We start from the raw sequence: 10,941 nt of genomic DNA on the forward strand, positions 1-10,941 counted from the left end.
TGGATACCTGCATTGCATGCAAAAAGACCAGGGAGAGATACCATTTTCCCCCCCCCCATTAAAACCAACCTTTTCTGTAAAAGACTGCATTGAGGAACTCTTCCGCTTGCCTTTCAAAACGAATGATTTTTGCTTGCTCTTGTCTAAGCAGAGCTTCTTGTCCAGCTTCCGAGGCTGGCTCATCCAGACTGACTAAGTGTTCCTGCAAAGATATTTAATATTTGTAAGATATTCCTGAATCCAAAATGAATAAAGTTCCTTAGTCATTACATACTTTACTAAATTCAAAACTTTGTTAGGTACTCAGCAAAGAATTGAATCTTTTGAAATCACAACTTGATTTTTGACTGCTCCAGAACATTGTACTTTGTCCTGTTTTCTTGTTGTAAATGCAGCAGAAGCCTGTAAGATTTGATAACATTATGGGAAATAAGAGCCCACTGTAAAGAAGAAGATTTAGATATTTTACAACATTTGGCTGCAAATCTCATATCTAGCACTTGTTCTTTGGCTATTACTTTTAGTTCCAAGAAATAACTGTTGAAGGCAAAACACAGAAAGTTCTCCTTACTCTACACAGCGTTCATGCGAACTGAGCAATAAATGACCAAGCATTAGCAACCAACAGGTCCTTTTGTGAAAAGGCTCAGTAGTAGCTGCTTTTAAGTGAAATAAACTTAAGTTAGCTGCTTATAACACCTGCAATGAATTCAAATTCATTCTATCTCTTGCAACCGGAAGCAACTGAGTTATCTCAAGAATATTTCAAAACAAGTGTTTTAACTAGGATAATTAAATTGTGTGAGATACCAAGATAAATTACTAATTTTAAATACAACTCAAGAAACTAGAAGACAATGGTTACAAAAATATGAAATCTAAATGCTTGGATTCCACACACAACACCACACCCCCCCCAAACTAGAAGAATGGTTACAAAAATATGAAATCTAAATGCTTGGATTCCACACACAACACCACACCCGCCCCCCGCCCCCCCCCCCCCCAACACCATCCCCCTTTTCTCATTTCCTTCAGTTTAATGCCTTGCCCCTGCTTAGGAGAACAATCTCTCTCCTGGCCCTCTCCCTCCACTTTCATTTTAAGCTATATTAAAGTTACCTGTATTTACCTACTGCAGGAATGCATACACAATCACTCTCTGGGGTTAGGGAGTGTTTTGTTTTGTTAACCTTTACAAAGTATCCATTACCATAATATCTAGGCTACATCTGGGTTTTTGGCCTCTACTGTACACGTCGATTTCAGGTTCACATCCTCATGGGACTAGAAGGGAAGGAAAGAACTGGCAATTCATTTATAATTCACAATAAATGAAAAGAAGAAGCCATTCTTAAGTTTGTGCCGTCTCAACTTCAAGAGGTGTAATGAAGCAGGGTTACATAACCAGCCCATAGTAAATTAACAAACACAGCAGTCACATGAACTACGTGCAAAGGGTAATAATATGAAATGCTTTGGACTCTGGCCTGAACAACATGGGCTCTCACCTCAGATTTGTAATTCAACAGCTTCCAAAAGTTCTCTATCAAAAGTAAAGGGAGATACCATCTCTATCAAAAGTAAAGGGAGATACCATCTCTATCAAAAGTAAAGGGAGATACCATCTCAGACAGGGTATCTATCAAAAAAGTAAAGAGATACCATCTCAGACAGGGTATAGAGACAAAACAGTATTTTATGCTAAATAAAAAGATGAGGAGCATGCGATGACAGAGGTGACACGTGGGTAAAGCAACACGTTTGCTGTGAAGGTAAGAGTCTGCAGAATTAAAGACCTCACAGAGTGACTGACCCTTTTTTCCATACCAGAGAGATTCCAGGCTTGCTCTCAAACCTGCTGGCTCTCAGAGGAAAGATTAGCGCTTTTGAGATAGTCTTTTAAGAATACGAATTTGAACTGATGGGTTAACTATAATAAAAGCGTTCACCTCTGTGCCAGGTACTCCTGCACCAGCAACCAGTAGTAGTGCTCCCGCGGTTCACTGGCACTTTATGAACACACTGAAAATGCAGTTGTACCATTCTGATACTTAAAATATGTGAAGTATCTGTACAGGATTTCACAATAAAAATATTTGTGGACAATAAGCCAAATATTTTTATAAGAGTTACTCTTCAGGTGAGACTTCATAGAACATACTTGCATCCTCTTTTTGAAACTGTGTTTCTGCATCTGACGAAGTTTAATGCAGGATCTGTCCTAGTTATTGACAGCCATTCTGAGTCAAACTCCATTATCTTTTAGGCATTATCAGGATAATTGTAAACTCAGCTTATCAGTTTGTGTAAAAAGCAGACATTTGTGCAAATTAGCTAATAACAGAAGTAATCTAGGCATACAGAAGTGTTGGAACAATCACTGGAGCATCTAAAAGCATTTACAGACAAACTCCTTTAAGTTTTAAATTAAAAGGAATCCCTGCAAACTGATGCACAGAGATTTAGCTAGATAAGATCCATTAGTTAATTAGCATCCTCTAGCTAAAGTCCCACAAGCCACTGCAAAAAACTTTTTTAATTCAAAGGACAAACAAAGAATTGAAGGAAATAATTACCCCTTCAACTTGATCCGATACTCTGCCCTTTGACAGACTATAGCTCTGGAAGAGGCCTAAAATAAAAATAACCCTTGGCCAACACAATGCATTTCAAATCTTCCTAGTACTTTTTGCAACTGAGATAATACATAGTAAGTACTAGCCTAGCAACTCGGTGGAAACCGAGTTCAGCGGCAGCATGCCTCACCATAAACAAGTGTACTTTACATTACTCATATAAAGGTAATGTATAAAGAGTACAATTTAATCTACCTAGGCTAACTAAAGCTGTACATTTTCTACACAGAGAAGGAATGACGAAAAAGGGATCAGCCAGAAAAAAAATTGTAAGTGGCTTACACTGGTGAATGGCTGAATAAAGGATCATTTGATCTGCATTCAGAAGAGGGGAATACCAAGGCAATGGCAGTGCTTAGTTCTTACCCCTCAAACTAAGGAGCATGCATCTCTTTACATGTATGGTTTTTACCAATGTCCATGCTAAGACATCAAAACGTAAAGAATACAGTTATATAAAAGAGTCAGATTTAACCTTGTGCATAGGAAAAAAAAAAAATCTTCAGCTATTTTCCGGCATCTGCAGTACAGCATTGACTACGAGACAAAATATACTGGAGAGATTACTGTTTATTGCATTTTTAAATTATTTTCTTGTCAATTGTGTCACAATTATTCCAGCAGTCTTTGCAGCTGGTTCACCCTTAGAAGGAAACTTCAAGTTTCCACAGTAAATATTTGGTTGTGATTGCTATTCAAACTCAACTTCCAAAAGGGGGTGTTTTTTGTCTGGTTTGGGGGTGTGTGTTTGGTTTTCTGGATTTTGGTGTTGTGTGGTTTTTTTGGGTGGTTTGGGGTTTTTTGTTTGTTTGTTTGTTTTTTATGTTTTCCACCATTTCTTCCCAATAACCATTATTTGGATCGACTATCTTCAGTCTTATCCTCCCACTCTACAGTCCTGAATCACATCAAAGTTTTCAGTACCAACACGCAGGTAGTAGGAAGAAGAAAAACCTATTAATATTTAGATAGCATTGTCATTGGTTACAAATACCCTGGAAAAAACCCCAGCCAGTTACTTTTACATATTATTTATAACACAGCATTCATTCTATTCTCTTTGTGCTTCTCTTCAGGCGGGAACCATGCCCCAGAGCATCCCTGGAATCCCATCAGTGAACTTGCAGTACCACTATATTGAACAATAATGCTTCAGGAAAAGATACTTGGAGTGGTTTGCACATGCTCCCAAAGGGCTAAAGCTCTTTTTTATGTTAAGATATAGAGCATAACTATATAATTAAGTCAAAGAGCCTTAGAAATACAGAGCTCAGGTTTTCAAAATGCAAGGTCAATGCATGACCTTGAGAGACCACTGAATCCTGGACAGCCGGGCCTCGTCAGCACTAGTACTGGATCATCATTGAGACCCTCCTTGTAGAACTGCTGTATCAACATTTCCTAAATGCTAAACCTCTGGCATGAAGAGAAAGGTATGATGCAGGCTGTTTTTGTATAGATATTGCAACAGCAGCTTCATGTTTAAGCCACAGGCCGCAAGCAGGTGGAGCGGGAAGTGCCCAGAAGCTAGAATAGTGTGAGATAATTCCTATCCATCTTTGTGGAAAAAAAAAAAACGGAGGGAAGCTTCCCACAGACCACCTGTGGCTGACCGGCCGACCCATGGACCCTAGGGATACAATCCAGCCTCCACCCCACCCCAAGGCAAGATCAGGAACAGTGAGTAAGAAAGAAATGTTTCAGCATCCCTAGGTTCTCTTCTCCAACACTTCATTTTTCTTAAGACTGTACAGTCTTTTTAACTCTTAGCCAGTGCAAAGGAGAATAATCTACTATTTCCTGTAGACAAGCCTTAAGGGCACCAGAGACTTGTCTTCTTTCCTTCTCCCTTCAAGACCAAGTCATTCTTGTTGCTTTCACTGCAATGCTATTCAGCGTGTTTACGTCTCTCTTAAAATGCTATACCCAGCTGAGGCTTCACCAGCATTTAGGTAAGAGAAGAAATTTCCTCTCCAGGTATTAAGACAAACGCCTCTCTTGATATAGCCCCCAAAACAGTTTACTACTTTTACAATGCTATCACTTTTCAGACATCTGTAACTTGTGACTTGACAAAACAAGTCTGTCTGTCCTCTTTCTCACATTTATCGAGGTAATTTTCAATTCTGAGTATGCTCTTTAAAGCACTTAGAACTGTTCCCAGCTTGGCATCAACTAAAAATTCAAATAGTTTAATTAGTTTTAAGACGTCCCTCACTTACTGAACATACATACTTCCATAGTAAGAAACTGTAATATTTCCTTATTAAGATGACTGATGTCAGATTTATCAAATTCAAAACAAATTTAACTTGACTGATCCATAACTACTGAATATCATTTACTACCTATAGTAGGGGGAGAGAAAAGAAAACAGTGGAAATACAATATGCTTACATTCACATTTATGCACAAGCAAAACTGTAACCCCACATTACTACTAAACACAGCTGGAGATTATCACAAACAGCCTCTTCAGGTTTTAGCCTCCATATCAAATTATTTTAAAGCCACCCAATACAAAATTGACAGTCTAAATGCTTGAATTTTTTAGAGTGATGAAATCCATTAAAAATGTTTTAGAGCACCTTCCAGCACACTTAGGATCTCCGTACACAGTTTAAACACATTCTAAAGCCATCAAAGATCATAAAAGTTCCACAACTTCAACTCATTTTCATGTATTTCCTTTGCCATCTTCAATTATTTCACGAGTTAACACTTTAAATGATAGCAGTAGCTTCTCTTCAGAATTATTCAGACACTTACCACAATTTATTTCTTATTGTTTATGTTCCTCCACAGTGAAAGGACACCAGATTCAGAGGTTGTTATTATGACTAATCATAATCAAGTAATGGCGTGGTATTACCTTTTAGATGTTTGTGTAAAGCAATTACTTACAAGCTTTTAAAAATATCCAAATCATATCAGAGTAACTTTGAATTTTAAAATTACTCCTTCACATGCTGTACCCTACCACACTTCTTCACAACTGAAAGAATCGTTAGAGGTCCTTACACTGAAGCCCAGGTATTTCATGGTACTTTGAAGACCAGACTCAACCTTCTGCCATCAACAGCATGAAACTCCAGAGTATGCTCCTAGAAGTCATTTTCTCTCTTGCTATTTTCGTAGCTTAAATATATCTACAAAATAGTTAATATGCTTAGTAATATTATCCTTCTTGTTCTGCTCTCACTAACTAATGAGATTAGTCATGTCCCCCCCCCCTTTTTTTTTATTTACATATGAATTGCTTTATGTAGCTTTAGACAATAGTGTTTTCTTTTCCAATGAATATACTCAACTGAATCCTCTTTAAGGATTCTTTTTCCAATTTCCCCTCTTATTACTAGTGCTTTCTTCTGACCTTATGTACCTGCATCTTTTTTTAAAAAATAAATATTAAACTAGGCTTGAGCTCCAACTATGAGCAAATGACAGTATGGGCTACCTCATTTGATACAAACATTCTACATGGAGCCACAGATTTCTTCTGTAATGATAGCTCTGTCAGTTTATTTAACAAGCCACACTGAAAAATTAAGAACGATAATTAAAAAGAGTTAAGTCAAGTACACTTAAAATTCAATTTGTCTGAATTGATGGGTCTTCTCTGTACCACAACCTTTTAGAAGGAAAAGCTTCATTAAAAAAAAAAACAACAAACCAAAAAAACAAACAACAAAAAACCCACCAACCACCTTGCAAACTATACTATCTTAAATCTTCCCTGTGAAAGATAAAGCCCACAAGGAACTGGTAATTACCACATTTTCAGATTATCCACGTGAGAACTCACCGGGTTTGGTCCCACAGAACCCGATCTACTTCCTCTCACTATGAGGAGGCAGTTAGGGCTGCTAAATTTGTCTTTTTTGTCTTTCATGCCCATCAATGTACCCATGCATTTCTGCACGCAGGCACCTGTGTTAATAACCTGATAGCAGATCCTTAGGTAACTTATTATTCTCTCTGATCATACCACACTGAAACAATTGTGTAATTCTGCATTATATGATTGGGAAAAAAAAATTCCAATTTCTAAAAGCTTTACATTATTGCACATAACCCTTTGGATTTGGGAAAAAACGTCTGGGAGTATTTTAGCTCCCTACTTTGTCTGTATTTTATTATCCCTTTCAAATGAAGGCCCTTAAGTCCATTTCTCTATCAAAAACTGTTTTGTATTTTGACTGCCAAAAAATCCATGCATTTGCTCGGCATTTGCAAGTAGAACTACTGCTACAAATAAATTAATCTTTTCAGAATACTTCAGCAGATGGTTCTCCATCCTTTGAAGAATGCATGTAATTGAATCTGATTGCTTGTAAAAGCAAGAACCAACATCACTGAAATGGATGGGAGAGCAAGTGTAGGTTTTTTCCCTTAAACAGCTCTGCCAATAAACTAATCTCGGCCTCCAATTCTCATCCTGCAGTCCAGAACTCAATTCTCCTTAAGCACAACCACTGATCTCCTAAGTTACAGGTAATTCTTACGGGCAAATGAAATCCAGAAGAAAACCCTCAAGATTTTTATTGGTTTTGAACTTGTCAGACCAGGTACCTACAGGTCACTCAAAGGTGAAAATCAAGTACACTGATTAATTATTCCTCTAATCCAAAAGGGGGTATTGGTAAAGATGTACTCATTGGAAAAAAGGCCAGCCACAGCCACACACTGTTGTAATATGTGGTTTGTGGCTATCTTGTTCCCAGCTACAACATCAATTACACAGCTTTTAATTCTGTAACTCACTACTGTACAAGCACAAACCCAAATCATCCCATCCTGCCCCGTTCTTTTCCTAAAAAGGTAAGAGGATGCACATCGACAATAAAAAAAGCAGAATAGAGGATGTGGCACAGAAAGCGCAACTGCTACTGCTTTATGTACAGGAACAGACAAGTTTTAGTAGCTACAGAAGACTGAGCCTGCAACTCCCTAAAAAGAAGGGGAGTTAAAGATATCACTATAGATGTTGAATGGAAGAGATTTCAAATAAACTAGTACCATTTCTAATTTAGTTCAGTCCATCTGCTGAAGACTGTCCATCATTTGGCTAAATACCAAATGAAGTTACAAACTTTTTTTTAACAATTAATTCTCTGATGTTTTAATTCAAATTATGATGTTGTTAAATCCATACTGTTTGAAGGCTCCTGCAAGAAAGTCACATTTAACTCTGTATCAAAGCTAATGACATCAGCAACTGCCAGCGGTGTAGCAATTTGGCATACCCACAGAGGAAAGGAAGCACTACCACCCTGCCATCTCTCTCAGCTGACATACAAGAACTCACTAGATCTAAAAGGAGCCATATTCTTCCCTCAAAAACAAAACAAAAAAACCCAAACCAAAACACCCCAAAAAACCCAAACCCAACAGAATTGATATAGAGGTTGGGGAGCAGGGAGGAAAAAAAAGAAAAAAACCAAACCCAAACCCTAAAAAAATCCTACATAGTCCAAAGAAGCCCTGTGCCAAGCATGAGGAGAATCACCAGGATTAACAGAGAAGTCACAAGTCTGATTTGAATGGAACTGGTTCACCCTCCTTCCCCACTCCCTCAAACAGGTAGTGATCCCTGGCCATGCAGCAAACAAGCATATATACAAACCTCTCTTTGCTGTCCCTGTTTATCAATCAGCTGTAAGAAAAACGGTTTAAACAGGTATTTTTGACTACTGAAATGTAAAGTGACAGAAATTGCTTGGGTTTTATTTATAAAATTATTCTACCTGAGCCCACAGTGGCTGACTGACACTACCACAGCCTTTAACAACTTTCGTTTCCCTCCAGCCTGCTCAGAACTTACAGCCTCCTTCCCCTTCACTTAGTGCCTCTGCCTAGCGATGCCGCATGCCCCTGCTGCGTTCTGTGTCAATCTGTACACAATCCTAAAATCTCCTTAGATCCCTGATGCCAAAACACCACAGAGCACACCACATCTGCATCTTTTCTTTCACCCATTTAAAAGCCACCACACAGTACAATGGGAAACCACATGAGGAACCTTAATGTAAATGGTAACTAGCACTAGCATAAGGAACACATCACCAGTTTGTCAGTGATACTCACAATCATGAGCTATGCTTTACTATGTGAAACTAGAAAGAAAAGCCTAGCAAAGTACATGAAAATATAAATAGCGGTATCTCAGCTTCCGACTAAAAGTTGTGTAGAAGCTTGAAAAGGACAAGACGACCATGCCTAATCAGCGCACTATACTGTAGACATTCGTGTTCTTAGTTTTTGTCTTCACCTAACAATCACCGATTTTCAGGAGCTGTATTTTAGTTATTGTGGACCTGTGAGGACGATTGAGATGTAAACAGTCATTTTGAAGATCTACCCATACACTGTTAGATTCTCCCAGACTACGACCAGTCTCTGACCACACCACAAAATTAATTTCTGAATCAATTCAATGGCTTAACTAGGACTGTGCTAAACACTGAATTTTGTCTTTTTATGAGATGACGTACGTCAAACAAGACAGAACTCCTTAGAGCACAAACGTACATACAGCTTACCTGCTGTCAGTCTCAATGAAAGAAAGTATGATGCCTTACATCTGTTCTAAATGCAAGCGTTCCTAACCCTCCTCCCCATGCCTTAACAAAAACAAGCATAAACCAGCAACATGGCAAGTATCAGCGTAAACAAGGTACTTCCTTTATGAACAAGCCATGCAGCCGTACATGTTAGCTGCTGCGGAGGGAAGGGTGCTTTTGTTTCATTTCTAAGTTGATAGAGATCCACTCTGCATGTTATTCTACATTGTGCAGGAAGAACCGGTAGTTAAGAGTTCCAGCAAATAGTTTTGCCAAGACAGATGAGCCTTCCTTCCTATGCTATAGAACAATCATTATTTCAACACGTGGGCTGAGCAACAATCACGTATAGCACGATAGCCTTTGTTTCATATATAGCTATAATCTCATTAAGAAAACAAACTGCAAGTTTATTATGTTGGCAAAGCTGACTTGTCCACGTTTAGGCTCTGTCTTGGTTATAAACAAGCACGGTACAAAATCTACCATACATATGAGCCCTTTAATAAAAGGATACAGCCCACAGGGAAAGAGATTCCAAGATACAGAACAAGACTCTAGGTTGTTAAAATGGACCACATTTCCATACTGAAGATAAGCTCAGCGTCTGACTGTAGTAAACATGCACAAGCCAAAGTCTGGCTCCCTTGGGAAGGGTTACATGATCCCAACAAGATCTCTTACAAAGAACTCAAAAACACCCCCAAAACAAACAAAAAACACCAAACAGAAAGAGCCACTGCACAGAAAAATAAATCCGCATCACATACTATAAAGAAAAAGTTGCAGAGAAGAAGCAAGTCTCTTCATTAACTTATATTATTTGGATTCAGAAAGCCTTTTTCCAAAGGAGGAGAAAGGGGTAGGAGGTTGCAGATTTTCTATGTTCAGTTAACTAGGAGCAGCAAACTCCCTCCCTTTGTCCCTCCCCTACAACTACTAGCTTCACACATCTGCATTGTTACCTTCACTTTTTCTCTTCTCAGGCAGCAGAAAAGACAATTTTCATCAAAAGACCAATCAGAAACACCTTCAGGCTCACAGTCTGTAAATCAGAGGAATAGCAAATTACTTCATATTCATAAACCGCGACACAACTGGAGCCAAAAGAGAAATGCCGAATTAAATACCTGTTTCACAACATTCTTGCCTGCATTCTGAGGATGCAGGCTTCATTTCGGCCATTTTTCTAAATCCCCAGATTACCAAACTGTATACATTTTATCTGTGCACAACAAATCTGTTTTTCCGAGCACTGCCAAATACACTCCCAGCTACATAAAGATGAACGCACACTCATTAGTAATTTTAGCCAATATGAAACTAACTGTGAGCACTGCCTGGGGGAGGGGGGAAAAAAGCACAAATCACCACGGTAACACACATTTTCTAGAGGCAGAGCTGGGGCTGCTTCTGTCATTAGAAATGCAGAACAAGATACAAAAATAGAGATTGAATACCTTTAAACAAACTGAGATCTTTTAATAATCCAGGTCCAAACAGGCCTTCTAGAATACTTTCAAACCCTAAAAGCAAATAAAAGAATTGTTAGCTTTCTAGATTAAGTACGTCACTACAAGAATATTCACAATAGCAGTTCTATATTTATCTGTTCCAAGAACAGAGCTCAACGTGTTTTCTCTAAGTATTACAAGATGCACAGGTCAATTGTGATGACTGAACTACTGACAAATCATAGCACAACCTAGAGTCCACCGACTCCTGCACTTTTGTAAATA

At 38.4% G+C, this 10,941-nt stretch overlaps 1 protein-coding gene across 2 annotated transcripts in view; it reads right to left on the reverse strand.

Annotated features, from left to right (window-relative positions):
• The window catches only part of LOC103897690 (ligand-dependent corepressor), a 51,327-nt gene extending 40,602 nt beyond the window's left edge, over positions 1 to 10,725 (reverse strand). For both annotated transcript variants that reach the window (XM_019471745.1, XM_009277804.2), the window contains exons 1-3: positions 10,663 to 10,725; positions 10,168 to 10,247; positions 70 to 202 (exon numbers count right to left, since the gene is read on the reverse strand). The gene's annotated coding sequence lies outside the window, so the exon portion shown is untranslated. The remainder of the gene's footprint in view (positions 1 to 69; positions 203 to 10,167; positions 10,248 to 10,662) is intronic.
• Positions 10,726 to 10,941: the final 216 nt, after the last annotated feature.

The sequence above is a fragment of the Aptenodytes forsteri genome, unplaced genomic scaffold (genome assembly GCF_000699145.1).
Source record: "Aptenodytes forsteri isolate BGI_AS27 unplaced genomic scaffold, ASM69914v1 Scaffold15, whole genome shotgun sequence".
Taxonomy (NCBI): Eukaryota; Metazoa; Chordata; class Aves; order Sphenisciformes; family Spheniscidae; genus Aptenodytes; species Aptenodytes forsteri.